At 44.1% G+C, this 20167-nt stretch overlaps 1 protein-coding gene across 2 annotated transcripts in view; it reads left to right on the top strand.

Moving 5' to 3' along the window:
- The window catches only part of USP19 (ubiquitin specific peptidase 19), a 150952-nt gene that overhangs the window by 109511 nt on the left and 21274 nt on the right, over positions 1–20167 (top strand). The gene's annotated exons all lie outside the window — the stretch shown is intronic.

Genomic DNA, 20167 nt, shown 5'->3' on the forward strand with positions numbered 1-20167 from the left:
AACAGCTGAGGAGCTTTCTAGTGCGCATGCTCGGAGGGTAGGGAATTGTCACGGTAGTGTGTTCTAACATTACACCGCATCAGCTGTTGCGGCGGTTACATTAAAACATCTCGGCTGCAACATGAGTCATCTCCGCTCCTACCCCTATCACTTCCCTGATCTCCGCTACTAAATGTAAAAGCGGCGGCGGGACTTTGAAAATATAAATCACGGAGCCGCGATCTCTGTCATTTAGATTTTATAGACCCGCCGCCACTTTTACATTTAGTAGCCAAGATCAGGGAAGTGTCAGGGGTAGGAGCGGAGATGACTCATGTTGCAGCCGAGGTGTTTTAATCTAACCGCCGCAACAGCTGAGGCGATGTAACGTTAGAACACACTACCGTGACAATTCCCTACCCTCCGAGCATGCGCAATGCTAAGCTCCTCCAGCTGTTCGATGACGTATCCGGAGCTGTGAGCATGCGCACTGCTACGCTGCTCAGCTGTTCCATTACCTTTCTGCCAGGAAGTGACGTGGGTATGGAATTTTCACAAGGTATGGTTTTCTAACGTTACACCGGAAACCACATGGGATTTGGACAGGAATTGCACTGCATTCCTGTTCAAATCACAAGCAATTGTTTGCAGTTCGATTTGAGCCTATTCATTTAGTATGGGCTCCAATTGCACTGCAAAGGTGTTGGTACTCAGTATCAGCGAGTCCTTGGCCGAAAGGATCGGTACACATCATACTCGCCCGGAAAAAAAAACTGTATTGGTGTATTCCTAGTCTGCGCACAATTTGCCAAGGAACGGCTGCTCCCCCAATAACTCCTCCCAAGAGCCAGCCCTCTGCTTGCATTGGTTATGATGGCTCTTGAGAAGAATACTGAGGCATAGTGCTGTGATATTTTACTGAAAGCCATGTACAGCTCCCTGCCAGCCCCTCCCACCCCCTCCCACCAGCCTGATCTGCATGCATTGTACAGAGCAACATAGAGACCCAGTGAAGATGTAACTGGATCAAAAATAAGGTATGCTATGACAACAGGTTTTATTTAAAATGTTAATTAGCACATTGATGCATTGCTGGAGATGGGAGGAACCAGAGATGGGAGGAACCAGAGATGGGAGGAACCAGAGATGGGAGGAACCAGAGATGGGAGGAACCAGAGATGGGAGGAACCAGAGATGGGAGGAACCAGAGATGGGAGGAACCAGAGATGGGAGGAACCAGAGATGGCAAAATATAATTAGATTATATTTTATAAGCCGATTCATCTTTCTTTTTTTATGCCAGGTTATTTGTTCATATGTGTCCTACATCCCAGCTTGTATGGCTTCATTCGTTCAAAATTCAGCTGTAATTATGTCTGTTTACAGATGATTGACAGCAGTCTTTACTGTAGATGACATATTTGGTTGTCACAGGGTGCTGCAGATAACCTGTAACAAGCCGTGAGCTTTTCTTTACCTTTTGTGTTAGTGGCAATTGTATATTGATTGCTGCGTCTTCCTGCCCTTTGTCCCAATAGATGAGATCCTTTGTTTGTGTTTGTTCCACAGCCAGATGGAAGTACATGTGTTTGCCAATGATGAGTTGAGGGAAGGGGTCCTTCGTATACTGAGAGGGAGGCAGGTGTAGTATTTTCCATGTCATGATGGGCCTTAAGTTTTTGCAGATTGCTATTATACATCCAGCTAGTTATTAAAGAAACAAAGTTGTACAAAAGACATAGAATATTACATCAAGCTGTAATTAAAAGTACGCTAAATCCATAGCAGCCAACTAGTTTGAAGTTTACTGGTGTCAGCAGAATGGTAAATTCTATGTGGTTGCTCTGTGCTGAGTCTGCTTGACTGGCTGGTTAGAAGTACCCCCTAATGTACTAGGATCTCTAGCTCTCAGGGTGTGCCAAAACCATTTATTTGCAGGATTAATGCTGTTACCATACTGACTGTTCTTTAACATCTGGAATAAATCACTTGAAATCATCCTTTTAAAGTGTGCAGACATATTGACTTTATTATCAAAGCACATAGCAGAGGGGTTTTGAGTCTTGCTGCATAGAGTTCTTGGTGTGCCTACAAATGTGTGAATATTGATCTAAAACACTACTTTTGAAGTGTGTGTGTGTGTGTGTATGTATGTATATGTGTGTGTGTGTATATGTATATGTGTGTGTGTGTATATGTATATGTGTGTGTGTATATATATATATATATATATATATATATATATATATATATATATATATATATATATATATATGTATATGTGTGTATATATCGGACAGTCCCCAGGTTATGAACAAAGTAGGATTGTTCTTAAAGTGGAGTTCCACCCTAAATTTTATACTTACCTCCATCTTCTCGCTCCGGGTCGCCTGAAAAAGAAATGGATAATCGCAATTTTTTTTTTACTTACCTCGTATAGAAGAAAATATACTTACCTTACTTCCTTCTTCCTCCCCTCGGTGGCCACGGCGATTCGTCACTTCCTGGCTTTGCAATGATTCCTGGGAGCTGAATGTCATCGCTCCCAGGAATCAATGCGCCTGCACCGGCCCCGACGTCGGTTCCGGTGCGCGCTAGTCATTCCCTTCTAAACAGCTTCTGGGCATGCCCAGAAGCTGTGGAGAGATGACGCGCGCGCACCGGAAGTGACGGCGGGGCCGGTGCAGTGCATCGTGGGACCGAAGAGGACGCAGAAGAGGATCGCGCTAGCTTCAAGCTGCCCACACCTGAGATGGCAGCGCTGGACAATACATTTTCAAGGTAAGTATTTCTCCTAAAAGGTAAGTGCAACCCGGGACAGATCCGAGGCTATCCATTGTGGAATGTACTAGCCCTGACTGTCCCGGGGGTATTATTATTAAAAAAAAGTATTCCCAGGGTGGAACTCCGCTTTAAGTTGAATTTGTATGCAAGTTGGAACCGGTAAATTTTTTAAGCCAAAAAGTTATTTTTAAGTTAATAGCAGAAGGCAGGGTTAACTGGCCATGCAGTGATGTAGGATTGCTGACGGGTCCCCTATAGAGTAGAGAGCAGCATTTGGTGAGCAGCAAGATGTCTGCTTGGCAATTTATGGGACTGGCGTCGCGCTGCCTCCATTTGAAAGTATAGGTTGGTTGTTTGTAACTCAGGGACTGCCTGTGTATATATGTGTGTGTATATACAGTGGGTACGGAAAGTATTCAGACCCCCTTCAATTTTTCACCCTTTGTTATATTGCAGCCATTTGCTAAAATCATTTAAGTTCATTCTTCTTCCTCATGAATGTACACATAGCACCCCATACGCTCAGTTTGGCCGGACGGCCAGCTCTAGGAAGGGTTCTGGTCGTCCCAAACGTCTTCCATTTGAGGATTATGAAGGCCACTGTGCTCTTAGGAACCTTAAGTGCAGCAGAAATCTTTTTGTAACCTTGGCCAGATCTGTGCCTTGCCACAATTCTGTCTCTGAGCTCTTCAGGCAGTTCCTTTGACCTCATGATTCTCATTTGCTCTGACATGCATTGTGATCTGGAAGGTCTTATATAGACAGGTGTGTGGCTTTCCTAATCAAGTCCAATCAGTATAATCAAACACAGCTGGACTCAAATGAAGGTGTAGAACCATCTCAAGGATGATCAGAAGAAATGGAAAGCACCTGAGTTAAATATAGGAGTGTCACAGCAAAGGGTCTGAATACTTAGGACCATGTGATATTTCAGTTTTTCTTTTTTAATAAATCTGCAACAATGTCAACAATTCTGTGTTTTTCTGTCAGTATGGGGTGCTATGTGTACATTCATGAGGAAGAAGAATGAACTTAAATGATTTTAGCAAATGGCTGCAATATAACAAAGAGTGAAAAATTTAAAGGGGTCTGAATACTTTCCGTACCCACTGTATGCATGTGTGTGTATATATGTATGTGTGTGTGTGTATCATTTTTTTTTTTTTGTGTGTATATCTGTACAGAGAAGTTGCAGGTATAATTAGGATTCGTGTCACTGACAGGCTCCACTCTGCCACCCAGTCTATAAGACCCCAAGGAACACTGCTCCATTGCCAAAACCATAGTGTTTTTATTATATATATATATATATATATATATATATATATATATATATATATATATATATATATATATATATGTATGTATGTGTTTCCCCCAAAACAGTATTATGGTCAGGTGAAAAATATAGTGTACATATACTGGGTGTGGTTGTGTATTATTGATATATAAGTTCTGTGTTTTGTATATTGGGAGATATAGATAGGTCTAGAGGGAGAGACACTACCTACACACACACATTTTATATTTAGAGATAGGTATAGATAGATGTGTGTGTGTGTGTGTGTGTGTGTATATATGTGCGTGCGTGTGTATGTATGTGTGTATATATATATATATAGTGTATGTGTGTGTGTATGTGTGTGTATATATATATATATATATATATATATATATATATATAGTGTGTGTATGTATGTATGTATGTGTGTGTGTGTGTGTGTGTGTATATATATATATATATATATATATAATATGTAATTTTTGTTATGGTATACTTGCCTTTTTCTATCATTTCATTAGGCGATGCTATTTGGAATTGTGTTCCTACACTAATGAAGTACAGTGGGAGGTGCGAAGTCATAAAAATGTTCAGCATATGTTTCCTGTTATCAAGTTTAGCTGTGTTATGGTATTAGCAGTGATTTCTGACTTAACCTCTTCACGCTGGGCATGGGCATATATGCGACCCTGTGTAAACCATTTACCATGCTGAGAGTGCGCCCCTTGCATGCTTCCAGCACACTACCTGGCGGGGATCGGTAAGCTCCCGATGCATACTTGCGATCGGAAGCTTTTTCCGATCATGTGACCGCTGTGATAGCCAACCACAGAGCGGTCACATGACCCAGATGCCCGCCTCCCGGCTTTTAGAACTCCTAAAGGCCTGGGAGGCAGCTGGTGTGAAAGGGTTAAAGACACATAAAAGATTAAATGGATACCTCCCTATTGCATCGCCCTCTTCTTTAGTGGAATACAGATTGCTTTGCAGCCTAGTGACTGTTCTGTCTCCCTGCAAAAAATAAATACATAAACATGGTCACTGACCCACAGGGCCTGTCTAACAATGTGCCTGGGCTGTTCAGTCTGTCTTTAACCAGTGGATACAGTGCTTCCAACAGTGCCACATCAGGATAGTTAGTCCCCGTTCACACTGGGGCGACCTTCCATAGGGAAGCTGTGGACCCGTTCTAATAGGAGCGACACAAGTCGCTCCGACTTAGAAAAAGGGTCCGGAGCTTCTTTGGGGCAACCCGGAGCGACCGTCATAGACTTCAATGTTATGAAGTCCGTGCCAGCCGCTCCGAGGTCGCGGGGCGAGCAGCGCGCCGCGACCTCGGAGGTCGCCCCGGGAAGTAGCGTCGCTGCTATGTGAACGGGGCCTTAATAGTTTCATGACATAATACTCAGTGGTGGACACGAGGGAAGTTTTGGCTTAGTCTGTGTTGCCTCATAACAACCAGTCAGATTCAGAGCTTTACTGAAAGGTCACATGTGAAATTTGCATTTGGTTGCAGTGGGGTGCCCCAGATTATCAGACATTTCTTCCCTTCTGTATATTGGAGCCAATTTGTCTTTGCTTAGCAGAAGCTTCTAAGTAGATGTTATGTGTCTAGCAGCTTTGTGCTCCTATGTGTGGCCCCCCGACTCTGACACAGGTTTCCACACACCGCAGGCATCTCTGATCTGGCAGGCAATGGAGGCTGAAGAGGAGGAGCTGCAGCGCCTGGACGCCCGGCGAAGACCCAGAACCGCCGCCAGCCGCGAACCCACCGACCTGCATCTCTCGGACTGTAATGAGGAGGCCCGCATCCGATATTTCGTATTAGGCACCATGGCAGCTATTGTTGCCTTCTTTCTGAATATTTTCTACCCTTTTATGTACCAGGGGAGGTAGACGACCGGCAGTCGCTGTTGGGGCATCCGTCCGCCATTGTCTCAGGACTTTGTAGGGCTCTCAGAATCCTGGCCTGCATCTGTCACCCTAATAGATTCTGTAGAATATCCGTGCGTATCGGGGGGCAGGCGGCCGTCCAGTTCACACAGACATTGTTTGGAGACAGGGCAGCGCCCCTGCCCTGCGGGATAGTCTCATACAATTATTTATTCAGTCCTGTAGAAATAATTAGAGATTACTCTGAACACAATCATGCCTCTTCTTGGTATTTCAAATTCTGTTCCATCCAAAAGACTTAATACCAAATATTTGAAGACCAACAGAGAGCCTGCTGCTTTTAAAATATTAACTTTTGTCTCTTCGAATTGCTAACACATTTTGCAGCTTGGTAGTACACTTCCAAAACAGCGCTTCTTTCATGACTTATTCCGGTCATGTTTTGTTTTATCACCAGGGGGAGCTCAAGAGTGTTTAGCTTGGGTCTCATAGGGGAGGCGTTTTTCTTTTCTTAAACGTATGCAAGTTTTTACAAAAGTGTATTGAAATCGTGGACAGCTTGATCTCGTATACCTGGGCATTTTTTTTAAATCTTGGCTTGGGAACCCTTTTCTGAAAACCATCTGAATCAGCAAACACAAAGAATTTAGGAGGAACTACAGGCGTACCACTAAATACCCAGATAAAATATATACAAAAAATAATATATATATATATATATATATATATTATGGGTGTGTATTTTGTATACATATATATATATGTGTGTGTAATAAATAAATATATATATATGTAATAAATATATTTTGTGCATATGTGTGTATATGTATATGTATATATATATATATATATATATATATATCTCTTATTTTACCTGCTAAAGGAATTATATTTATATCCTGAGAGTTGCACAACTCTGCTACAAACTACAGCCCTGTCTGGCAGAGCCACAGACCAGATTTTTCTCTGCTGCAGGTCAGTAACCCCACAAAAAGAAAAACCTGTAAGACCAAGGCATATTGAGCTAGTATGCACCACTAGCTCATTATGAAATACCTTGGAACGAACCCCCCGCAGCGGCACCTGCACACCACTGAGATGGCTGACCTCTTCCCGGTGTTTAGGCCATGGGCTCTGAAGGTCCGACACTGTAACCCGGACCTTCACAGTGCATGCTCCGATAACCTTATCGGCTGCATCCACTCTGAATATCCCCTAAACCAGGGGTGGGGAACCTACGACCCGCGGGCCGTATGCGGCCCCCCAAGCCATCTGATCCGGCCCTGCCATTGGGCTGCCTCCAGAGGGGAAGGGGAGGGGGGAGCGCCTCCTGATTACACACACAGCGGGTTCCTCTGCTTACCCGGCGCAGCCGCTGTTCTACGAAGTCACGCCTCCTACCTATGATAGACAGCATAGTGGTGACGTCTATCATAGGAGTCAGTCCAGGAGGCGGGACTTCACATGAGAGCGCCCGCGCCGGGTAAGTAGAAGAACCCTGCTCTGTGTGTAATCAGGAGGCGCTCTAATCCCCATGCACTCTGCATTGATGGGGGCACTCATCACTCTGCATTGATGGGGGCACTCATCACTCTGCATTGATGGGGGCGCTCATCACTCTGCATTGATGGGGGCGCTCATCACTCTGCATTGATGGGGGCGCTCATCACTCTGCATTGATGGGGGCGCTCATCACTCTGCATTAAGGGGGGCAAACCTGGAAAACCAGTTGCCAGTAGCAACATCATCAATGCCAGCTAACATCACACACCTCACCAAAGAGAAGCAGTTGCAGCCATCACATTAGGGGTGAGTTAATTAAATGTTTGACCAAATATAACAGGCACATTTTTAAGTTGATAATTTTGTACGGCCCCCAAATGATTTTAAAAATACCCAAATGGCCCTCGGCAGAAAAAAGGTTCCCCACCCCTGCCCTAAACTGTGCAAGTTTAAGAGATATTCACAGTACCTACAGGTAAGCCTTCTCATATTCGAATTCCGAACGATAAATCGTTCAATTGAAGTTTTTCGTTCAGTTTGTCACATATGCCTAATGCAAACAGTTCGGCTGAGAAACACATTAACCTTTCAATTTATCGTTCGTTCAGCATAATTTTCCAAACTTTTCCTGTGATTTTTCGGCTCTGAAAAGTTAAAAAGCGATTTTCAATTTGTTCCCATTAACTGGACGAAAAACGAACGATCGGACTAAATGACAGATTTTGAAACGATTTTTCGGCTAGTGTATGGCCAGCATTTCACTATTTGCATCTAAACGATCCCCTTCCTTAACAATGGGACACTTCTACCATGAATAGGGGGCTCAACAAGTAAGCAGCCACTGTTGGTAATAAAATTTCAGTATGCTTTGCAAACGGTTACTGTTCAATTTATTTATTGACCACTTTTTAACTTTTTTTTTTTTATGCGCCCAATGGAAAAGGATGCCAATTTATGCACATGTAAACATAAAAATAAATGAACCCCAAACTTTGTTTTTTTAAAGCACCATTTTGCTCCAGTCTAGTTACATACATATCCTAAAAAGTCCTGGCTGTTGCAAGCCTTTCTTCACTTTTTTTTTTTCCTTTAGAAAGCTTTATCTTAAGCCCAGATTAAAGAATGCCCATGTATATGATATATTATTCAAAGAATGTTTAATTGTTACCATTCTGATCATTTTTAGATGTATTTTTATTTTTTTTTTACTGTCAGTTTATTTTTTAATCAAATGTTTTATGTTCAGTATATGCTGGCATCATCGGTGTAAAGGAGGTCAGTGAGAGGCTGTATGGCAGGAGGCATGTATAAGCCTTTTGTTACACCATGCACTTTACCACATACAGACTTGTTCAGTAAAGCAGTGCAAAGTGCAGTAACCTATACCATCCACATTGTCGTATTCTGTGCTTAGAACTGGTAAGAAAAAAACTTGAACTGAGAGAAATATGCATATAAAAGGGAGACAGCCCCCCATCTAGCCACTATTCCCATTTACCTGTGACATAGGCAGGGGTGTATAGCCACTGATTTGGGCTGTTGTCCCCCATTTTCATAGCATTCAACTTGCTGTAGATAAGATCCGAACGGAATTGTGTCTTCCAATGAGCTACTGAAAAAATGGATTTTACAGCAGGTTTAAAAAAAAAAAAATCTTATTTATTAGCAGGGTTTAGTTATGGTAGTCTCCAAACTTCCTCCGTGCAGGTTTCCTTTAATAACCAGCCATAGAGACAATTTTCTTTCCTGCCACTACGGGTTGCAGAAAAGAAAAAAAGCTCAATTCCCCTATCACGGTGATGGCGAACCCATGGCATGCATGCCACAGCTGGCTTGCAGAGCCCTCCTTGTTGGCACGTGAGAGCCACTGCCACTGGCCACACTGACAAGGGGAGAAACGAGCGCGGGCTGTCAGTGTAAAAAAATAAAAATAAAATTTCGGACTAAATAATTAGCTTTTGTCATGACTGCCTCTTTTTAAATCTTCTGGAGAAGGAGCTGGTGGGATTTGTGGTCTTTAGTGCCCATTCTATTGCACTTGCCTTCAGATAATATCACAGCTCTGTGATTTTTCCAAGATGGCATTCTTGTCATCCTTAGCCCAGGGTGCCATGTCACTAAAGAGTTTACGGGTGAACTTCAGCTTCCACTTAGAGCTTCTCTGTGGCTCAAACCATGGATTCTTTTTATTGACTGCTGCAGCTTTTGGCTTGTATGGGAGTGCTTGGAGCCCATTTTACTTTCTTTGGGAAGCAGCCAAAACTTCTTATTGATCTCCTAGTAAGGAGAAAAGTGACAAATGGAACAGAGCCGTGGTACATTTACTGAATGTTTTTGTTTCTAATTTGGAAGGCATTATAGATATTAGAAATATTTTTTCCTACGGGTTTCTTTAACCCTGATCCTACAGGGAATGTAAGGTTTTAGTAAATACTTTTTTTATTCAGGGTTTAAAAAAAAAAGTAAATATATTTTCAGATTTACTTAAGGAAATATGAAATATTAGCATTTTATACTTATCACTGGCATCCATTTTTAGTGAGCAAAAATCTCTCAGAGTACATAAATAGCTCAAACTTTTTATGTTTTTAACCGCTAGCCGACCGCCACATGACCATTTACTGCGGCGGTCAGCCCCTCACAGGCAAAGCGACGTAGTACTACGTCGCTAGCCTGTGAGGGTCTAGGGAGCGAGCGCGCGCGCCCCCGGAGGGGCGGTCACGGACCCCAACCCCCCCCCTGCGTGTGAGCGGCAGGACCCGATGTCCGCTGGTCACTCGGCGGTGCAGAGGGAGAAAGGCAGGCGGCTAATGTAAACAAGCCGCCTGTCATTCTCCCCTGTGTAGGAATAGTGATCATATGGTTCTAAGTAGGACCGTTGATCGCTGTTCCTACACCTCAAGCCACAGCCAATCACAGTTAGGATCACGCCCCTAGGGACACACACAACCCCTCCCTCTCAAAAGTTAACCCCTTCACTGCCAGTGTAATTTTACAGTAACAGTGCATATGTATAGCACTGATTACTGCAGTAATGTCACTGGTAACCCCAAAAGTGTCAAAAATGTCAGTCAAGGGTCCGATCTGTCCGCCGCAATGTCGCAGTACCGCAAAAAAATCGCAGATCACCGCCATTACGCGTTAAAAAAAAACAAATCTTTCCCTTTGTTAGAAAACGCGATAACTTTTGCGCAAACCAATCAAAATACGCTTTTTGGAATTTTTTTTTTTTACCAAACATATGTAGCATAAAACAAAATGGCCGAAAATGTTAAAGTTTGATTTTTACATTTTTTTGGGGGAATTTCATATAAAAAAATGTGAAAAATATTATTTTTGCAAAATTGACGCTTTTTTTTGTTTATAGCGCATGATCAAAAAATCGCACAGGTGATCAAATACCACCAAAAGAAAGCTCTGTGGGGAAAAAAAGGACGTAAAATTAGTTTAGGTACAGCTTCGCACGACCGCGCAATTGTCCGTTAAAGTCTCGCAATGCCGAATCGCAAAATAGGCCCTGGTCGGGAAGGGGGTAAAATCTTCCGGGGCTTAAGTGGTTAACAGACTAGTAAAAGGTTATTATTTTTTCAAGTTTGTATGGCTGTCTGTCTCAGTTGGGTAGATTCACCCTTTACATTTGTCTTGGTGACCATTGTCCCAAGAAAATGATAGAAAAGCCCAAAATTTTACACTTGTCACCAAAAAAAAAGTAGAGAAGGTCCTTCAAATCCAATCCAATAGAAACATTAATAAATATATTGAAAACCTTCATATACAGAACCCTATACCCACAGTTGGTCCAGAGGAAGAAACGCATGGCACAATTTGCTCCAGCTAAGTAAAAGAAAAATGATTTCCTGAATCTCCTAAAGAAACTGAATTCCCTGAATTATTCTCTAGTATTATTTCACATAACTGTTAATAGCCATTTTTATTTTGTACATTAAGGCTCTGTTCACACTAAGGCACTCTGGATCGCGGGTGGAATCGCTAATATTCTGCCCGCAATTCTGAATCACCGCAGATCGCAGGACGCTATTGCGATTCCCGTTATTTTTAATGGCACTCAAATCGTGGCGCTATTTTGCCATAAGTGTCGCCCGATAAATCACCGTAAAATCGCAAAAAAACAATCGCGGGACGCTTGTCGCCAAAAAGTTGAGTGCCGCGATTGGCGGTGATTCCGCCCATGATCGGGAATGCCATAGCGTGAATGGAGCCTTAGAAATTCATCGAACTTATTTAGAAAAAAAAATCAAGCAGGCTGTCTAGAACTAGGAATTGGAATTAATCAATTTAGTGTCGCTTGATGCAAAGCACCTCATAAATCCCAAATCCCTTTTTCCAAGGATGTTTAGAATGAATTCCTGAGGGAGTCTGTTCCACATTTTCACACATGATACCTCCTTTTTTTTTTTTATAGTGCCCTTTGTCTATTGCAGTAACCTTGAAATAAATAACTTTGCTCTATTATCACTGTATGGTCCTTTTATATATTTATACATGTTGATTATATCCTCCATTAAATGCTTCTTCTCAAGAGAATAAATTCACTTCAGCTTACCTTGCCTCATCGCTGAGCTCCTCCTTGCCTCTTACCATTTTGTTTGCCCTTTGCACTCTTGATTTCCCCAACATCCTTTTTGAAATTGGTGCCCAAAACTAAAATGCAACTTCCAGATGAGATCTTACTATTGCTATGTATAGGGGCAAGATTGTCTTTACTTTTAGACCAGACTTTCTCAACCTTCTTAACCCCAACACTTGGAACCCTAGGGTCCTTGGAACCCTGGTTGAGAATGGCTGCTCTAGTGACAATTCTCCACGGAGAATAAGTTTAAGGTTTGTAGTCATTCCTCATAACGGAGGTCCTTCTTACCCCCCAACTCTTGAAATAATTTTCAAGTCTTCGGGAACCCCTGCTAAAACCAGTTGAATACTCTACCTTATAGTGGCCGTCAGAATGCCACCCTTATGTAGCACTAAAAAGATCAGATGTCATGCTGCTGACCCTCACAAGTAGTAGTGCCAAGGAAGCCTGAACCTCTGGTGGAACCCTAGGGTCCTTGAAACCCTGGTTGAGAATGGCTGCTCTAGTAACCATTCTTCAAGGAGAATACATTTAAGGTTTGTAGTCATTCCTCATAACTGAGGTCCTTCAGCCCCATTATTAGCATTTTCCTCCATTCACTGGACTTTCACCGCAGCTTCTTTGGCCCTCTTGGATTTTAGTTTGACTTTTTCTCGGCCCTGACTTTGTCTAAGTCTTGACAAAATAGATAATAATAATAATAGAGTTTATTTTTATAGGCAAGGTATACCCAACTTCCAGATGAGATCTTACTATTGCTATGTATAAGGGCAAGATTGTCTTTACTTTTAGACCAGACTTTCTCAACCTTCTTAACCCCAACACTTGGAACCCTGGTTGAGAATGGCTGCTCTAGTGACAATTCTCCGCGGAGAATAAGTTTAAGGTTTGTAGTAATTCCTCATAACGGAGGTCCTTCTTACCCCCAACACTTGAAATAATTTTCAAGTCTTCAGGAACCCCTGCTAAAACCAGTTGAATACTCTACCTTATAGTGGCCGTCAGAATGCCACCCTTATGTAGCACTAAAAAGATCAGATGTCCTGCTGCTGACCCTCACAAGTAGTAGTGCCAAGGAAGCCTGAACCTCTGGTGGAATCCTGGTTGAGAATGGCTGCTCTAGTGACAATTCTCCAGGGAGAATACGTTTAAGGTTTGTAGTCATTCCTCATAACTGAGGTCCTTCAGCCCCATTATTAGCATTTTCCTCCATTCACTGGACTTTCACCGCAGCTTCTTTGACCCTCTTGGATTTTAGTTTGACTTTTTCCCGGCCCTGACTTTGTCTAAGTCTTGCCAAAAGCTAATAGAGTTTATTTTTATAGGCAAGGTATACCCAAACCTGTTATTTGTTTCTTTGGGATACTGTTGGGTAGATATTTTAGTTTCCTTCTCTCTTCTAATCATGGCTACTTGTTACAAAGCCAGGAGAAAGTGGCAGACTTCCTTTTTAGAGATTTTACACAAGTCCGACCGCCATTCTGTCAGAGATGAACACAATGATCTTGTGTTCCTGCTATTTAGGAATACGGATCTCTGTGTTCATCTAGTGAGTCCATCCCCCACACAGCTAGAAAGCATCCCCTAGGGACACACCTAACCCTTTGATCGCCCCTGGTGTTAATCCCTTCCCTGCCAGTGTCAGTACAGTAACCGTGCATATTTTTAGCACTGATTACTGTAGTAATGTCACTAGTGTCCCATCTGTCCACCGCAATGTCCCAGTCCCATTAAAAATCTCTGATCGTCGCCATTACTAGTAAAAAAAATAAAATAAAAATGCCATAAATCTATCCCCCTAGTTTTTAGACGCGATGACTTTTGTGCAAACCAATCAATATACATTTATTGGGATTTTTTACCAAAAAATATGTGGCAGAATACATATTGGCCGAAAATGATGAAAAAATTTAATTTTTTTCTTTCGTTCATCGGCGGACACAGCGCTCCATAAATCATAACTACTTGGTTATATTGCCTCCTCTAGGAGTAGGTCTAGGCAGAACAAAAAACATCTGGCTACGCCCATGGTCTGTCCTCAGCTTAGTATAGAACCTCCGTCTAGGTAATCAGTTTTAATCTGTCTACTCAGGAGTAAGGACCTAGGCTCCCAGATGGGATCTCTGGTCCTAGCAATTTTTTTCTCCTTCCTTGCATCTTTTTTTTTGTGTTTCTCTCGGGAGATCTACAATTAACTGCTAGGCTGGGCAATAGGCTGGATAATCTAGATCCAGAGGTATCCCCAGCCCAGCCAGCCAGCGAGCACGTGTAGACTGCAGCTACACGCTAGGTCGGCCGCGACATAGCCTCATGGCCTGCGAGTTAAACGTCTCGCAGGGTCGCATACAAGCTGGCTTGGGTCTTAGTTGCAGCAATCCCTTGGCCGACAGCTCCCCTACATCAGTGGTGAGGATTCTGTCTGGAGCGTTACCCACACCATGGAAGGGTAAGTACAGTCCCCCCTCTCCCCTTTTGGCGTTTTTTTTTTTTTTTTGTGGTGGACGTGGGTAATCTCCAGGGATGGTTAAACTTGCCTGCAGGTTTCCTCCTCCCTCCCTTGAAAATCCCTCAGTGAGCTGGGGATCCCCCTCTTTCCCCCGTCTGGACCTGGAGTCTGGTTGGGTTCCCAGGGTACAGAGTGCATCTGAGACCCCTGGGGTCTCCCCCGCAATCCCCACTCTGTAAGGTGTCTTGGGATAATGTGTGTCCTGTCCTAGTAGTCTGGAGGGGTCCCAGTGTAGGAGACCCCTAGGTGCATGCCCTACTGCGCAGTGTGGATATAGTGGAGGGGGGTCCCAGTGCAGAGACCGGTGCAGAGCGCAGCATTGCAGAGGGCGCAGGGAAGATCCTGGCAGGGAACATTTTCACTTAGTTTGGGAGACTCTGTAGACTACAGAATCCTCGTGGGGATGTTGAAGCCCCTCCTCTGTTTCCTCTACCTCTGTTTCCTCTACCTCTGTTTCCTCTACCTCTGTTTCCTCTACCTCTGTTTCCTCTACCTCTGTTTCCTCTACCTCTGTTTCCTCTACCTCTGTTTCCTCTACCTCCGTTTCCTTCTGGGCTGCTGATGGGTACCCTGAGCCTTGGGGATCCTTTAGCGGTGCCAAAAGATCGTTTTTGTACTGCAAGATCTTCCTTTCCTTATGGAGCCTCAGGGTCACATCTCCCCCCACTGACCCCCTCATGTAGGTGGCAGGTACCTCAGAACCCCAGTTTATCATGGTTGCACTAAAGGTGGTCCTGCAGCCCTTAGTGTCACGGGTGAAAGTGGCATGTGGGCAAAGGCCCAGGAGGAAGCGTCCCCTGCCTTTCCCTGCTCAGTCTGTCTTAGCTTATTCTGAGCCTGATGCCACTGTGGACGCAGCCTGTCCAGAGGGGCCTAATATCACACCCCCAGATCCATCCGATAGTGAGGATGATTCCTCCATGGTCGCAGCAGCGAATTAAAAAGGTGGTAGACTGACTTATCACTGCAGTGCGTGAGACTTTAAAAATGGAGGATGCAGCTGATGTAGCCACGGACGCGGCTGTGTCGTTTGGTACGCAGAAGTCGCCTCGCACTCCAAAGGTGTTTTCCTTTATGTGCCTTATTTTGACAGGTTTTTCCTGTAAGAAATGGGAACAATCAAAATTACCCTTTGTGGTCTCCAAAGGTTTTGCTGTACGTTACCCTTTTGAGGAGTCACTTTTAAAAAAAAAAAAAGTGGACTAGTCCACCAGTGGTGGACCCTCCTGTTTCCAGGTTTAATAAGGCTACCATGATCCCAGTAGAGGAATCCCCATCCTTTAAGAACCCGGCTGACAGGAAAGCGGAAGCTGTGGCACGCAGCATGTTTATTATGGCTGGTTTGACATTGCAGCCAGTCTTGGCCTCAGCCCTGGTGTCTCAGACCCTAACTGAAAGGGCCAAGATTTTGCCCCAGGACCTAATGGGTGAGCAGGTCCCTGCTGCTTATGTTGATTTAGCGGACCAGTTGGTCCATAGACTGCAGTTTGTGATGTCCAAACTTTGTTTCAGCGGTGGGGATTAGGCACGTACTGTGGCTTAAGAATTGGTCGCAGATCAAGCCTCTAAGAAAGCCTTTTGATCTGCCCTTTCAAGGCGATTGCCTGTTTGGGGCTACCCTGGATGACATCATTAAGGGAATTGATTTACTTGGGTCTGATTCTAACTCTGACCAGGGTGGTCCTTCCTCTGATCAAACTTCAGGAACCACAAGCTGTGATTCACCAGCTGCTGTCACACAGTTTGCATACAGGTTCTGAGTCTGGTGGTATCCACCTTCAAGACAGTTCTGTTTGCACAGTCCTACATGCAGCTCCTTTTTAGCAAGGGTTCCTCTGGCAGGCGTCCAAGAGCCACAGTAAGGCCAGTATCATCCTCGGCTCAGGCTTCTTCTGCAATTCCTGTGAGGAATCCAGGATGAAGATCTTCCAATCAGTCTGGTGGCCATAAATTTATCTTGGGGGCTTCCTCTCAGAGAAGACCAGTTGTCCTAAGGGTTGATCTACCATCCTGCTTTACAAGCGCTGGTTTTAATGGCTTAGCTATTGAAAGCCAGGTACTGAGGGATAGAGGTCTGTCTGGATCAGTGATTCCTATTATGGTGAAGGCGAGGAAGTCATCTTCCAGCAAGATATACCATCGTACGTGGAAAGTGTACATTTCTTGGTGTGAGGCGATTGGCGCTCATCCTTGATCCTTTTCTGTGGCTTGGGTCTTGACCTTTCCTCAAAAAGGCGTTGATCAGAAGTTGGCCTTGAGTACCATCAAGGGTCAGGTGTCTGCCCTGGCAATACTTCTGTCAGCGAACCCTAGCCATGCACTCTTTTTCATACTTTAATTCAGTGGGTTCGACATGTGGCTCCACCTGTACGGTCTCTTTTGCCGCCATGGGATTTAAATTTAGTACTTTCGTTGCTCCAAAAACCTCCATTTGAGAATATTTGGAAGAGTCTCTTGCCTACGTTATCCCAGAAGGTGACATTCTTGGTGTCTATTACCTCGGCCCGCAGGGTATCGGAATTGGCGGCATTATCCTTTCGCAGTCCCTATTTAGTGGTCCATAAGGATAAAGTGGTTCTTCATTCCTGCCCAAAGTTGTCTCTGACTTCCATTTGAATGAAGATAGTGTGCTACTTTCCGTGTGTCTCAAGCCAGCTCATCCCAAGGAATTTGCTTTGCATACCTTGAATGTGGTTTGTGCGATTTGGGTGTATCTGGCAGCTACGGAGTCCTTTCGGAGGTCAGACTCACTTTTTGTTACGCACGGACCAAGAAAAGGGCTGGCCACTTCTTTGGCTACCATCTCTAGATGGATCAGACAGACGGTGACTCGGGTCTATTTCATTAAAGGTCAGGTTCCACCTTTCCCTCTCACGGCGCATTCTACTCGGGCGCTGAGTGCTTCTTGGGCCTTCCGTCATAAGGCTTCAATATGACAAGTTTGCAAGATGGCCACTTGGTCGTCGGTGCATACCTTAACACAATTCTATAAGGTAGATTTAGAGGGGGGTTTTTCTTTAAACTGTTATTTTTCAGACTGGGCTCCTGTGTCCTAATTAAGGGCTCTTATGTTTAGCCTTGGGTTATTTTCACCACCTCATTTTCCTTTTGCCACTGCTTTTGGACGTCCCAGTAGTTATGATTTATGGAGCGCTGTGTCCGTCGAACGGAAGAGAAAATGAGATTTTCTCTAGCGCTCATCGACAGACGTAGTCCTCGGTGATACACCACCTTCGGGTTATGTTACCTCCGCAGGAGCAGGACTAGACAGGAAATTAAAAAGCTCTGGCCACACCCTAGGGGCAGTCCCAGAGGGTATATCCTCTGTCTCTCTGCCTCAGCAAATCAGTTATTTTCTGTCTAGTTAGGAGTAAGGACCTAGATACCTTGCTGGGATCTTAGGTCCTGGCAAGAATTTTTTTCTTAAAGGATAAGGGGTTGAGCAGAAGCTAGCCTTGAGCACCATCAAGGGTCAAGTTTCAGCATTAGCAATCTTCTTTCAGAAGCCTTTAGCTACCAAATCCTTGGTGCGGAATTTCATCCAGGGGGTGCGGCACCTGGCTCCTCCAGTCCGCGCGCCCTTACCGCCCTGGGATCTTAATTTGGTTTTGTCGGTTCTACAGAAACCTCCCTTTGAAAACATCAGGGAGATTCCCTTGCTTACTTTATCCCAGAAGGTGGCCTTCTTGGTGGCTATTACTTCTGCTCGCAGGGTGTCAGAACTGGCTGCATTATCATGCCAGTCACCATACCTAGTGATTCATAGGGATAAGGTAGTACTTCATCCTAAGCCATCTTTTCTTCCCAAGGTGGTTTCAGATTTTCATCTGAATGAAGATATTGTACTACCTTCCTTGTGTCCTCAGCCCAAGCATCATCGGGAACATGCGTTGCATTCCTTAGATGTGGTTCGGGCAATCAGGGTATACCTGAAAGCTACGGAATCATTCCGTAAGACGGATTCACTTTTTGTGATCACGGATGGCCCCAGAAAGGGTTTGCCTGCATCTGCCGCGACCATTGCCAAATGGATTAGACAAACGGTGGTACAGGCTTATTCTATTAAGGGTCAGAGTCCTCCGTTCCCTGTTAGGGCGCACTCCACTCGAGCGCTCAGTACTTCCTGGGCCTTTCGCCATCAGGCGTCAGTGGTCCAGGTATGTAAGGCGGCCACCTGGTCGTCGGTACATACCTTTACAAAATTCTATAAGATTGATGTGACGGCATCGGCGGATGCCTCATTTGGCCGCAAGGTTTTGCAGGCCGCAATTTGAGGAGACCGGTGGTCTACCTCGAGGGTTTTTTTCTGTTTGAAAAAAAAAAAAAAAAAAAAATTATTTTCCCTTTTTTTGTTGAGTCTCATCATTAAGGATGAGCATTGTAAACTTCTAGTTGGCACCGGTTGGGCCTTCTAGATTGGGATTTGATTTTCATTTTCCCACCCCTCAGTTGTGATACTGCTCTGGGACGTCCCGAAGGTGGTGTATCACCGAGGACTACGTCTGTCGATGAGCGCTAGAGAAAAATGGATTTTTGTAAAATCTTACCGTAAAATCCTTTTCTCTTAGCTCATCGACAGACGTAGTCCCCGCCCCTCTGTTTTGGAGTTGGGTTGGGTTAAATTCTCTAAGCACTGCTTTTTCACATAACTGATTTGCTGAGGCAGAGAGAGAGAGAGGATATACCCTCTGGGACTGCCCCTAGGGTGTGGCCAGAGCTTTTTAATTTCCTGTCTAGTCCTGCTCCTGCGGAGGTAACATAACCCGAAGGTGGTGTATCACCGAGGACTACGTCTGTCGATGAGCTAAGAGAAAAGGATTTTACGGTAAGATTTTACAAAAATCCATTTTTTGTACTAAGGCTCCGTTCACATGTAGGCGTTTTGGGGCGTTTCTGGGGAGTTTTTCTGCTCTAGGATCAGCTCTCAAAACGCCCAACAAGACAAATCCTATTAATTTCAATGGCCCCTGTTCACATCTGAGCGTTTTGACGTTGTAAGCAAAACGCCCAACGCTCAAAAAAGTACATGAGCTTCTTTTTGGGCAGATTACAGGCGTTTTCCATTGGTCTCTATTCAATCTAAAAACGCCTGCACAAAAAACGCCTGTAAATCGCGGTAAAATCGCGGTAAAAAACGCTACGCTCAGGTGTGAATGTAGCCTTACTGTAAAATCCATTTCTCTGAGTTTGACGAACACAGCACCCACCCCTCTATGGAGTTCTGATACTTCCAATACTGCTTGCTACTAAACTGATTACCTAGAGCAGAGAGGGGGTTCTATACCAAGCTGAGGATGGCCCATGGGCGTAGCCAGGTGTTTTTTGTTCTGCCTAGTCCTACACCTGGAGGAGGCAATATAACCCAGTAGTTATGATTTATGGAGCGCTGTGTCCGTTGATGAACTCAGAGAAATGGATTTTGCGGTAAGTGCAAGAATCCCATGTATTAAACTTTTTTTTTTATTGGCTGTGTTTTATAGCATAAAGTAAAATATTCAGGTTTTTTTTTTTTTTTTTTTTTTGTCGCTCTTTTTTTGTTCATAGCGCAAAAAATAAAAACCGCAGAGGTGATCAAATGCCACCAAAAGAAAGCTCTATTTGTGGGGGAAAAAAAGACATTTATTTGGAT

The sequence above is a fragment of the Pelophylax lessonae genome (genome assembly GCF_965119305.1).
Source record: "Pelophylax lessonae genome assembly, chromosome: 8".
Lineage (NCBI taxonomy): Eukaryota > Metazoa > Chordata > Amphibia > Anura > Ranidae > Pelophylax > Pelophylax lessonae.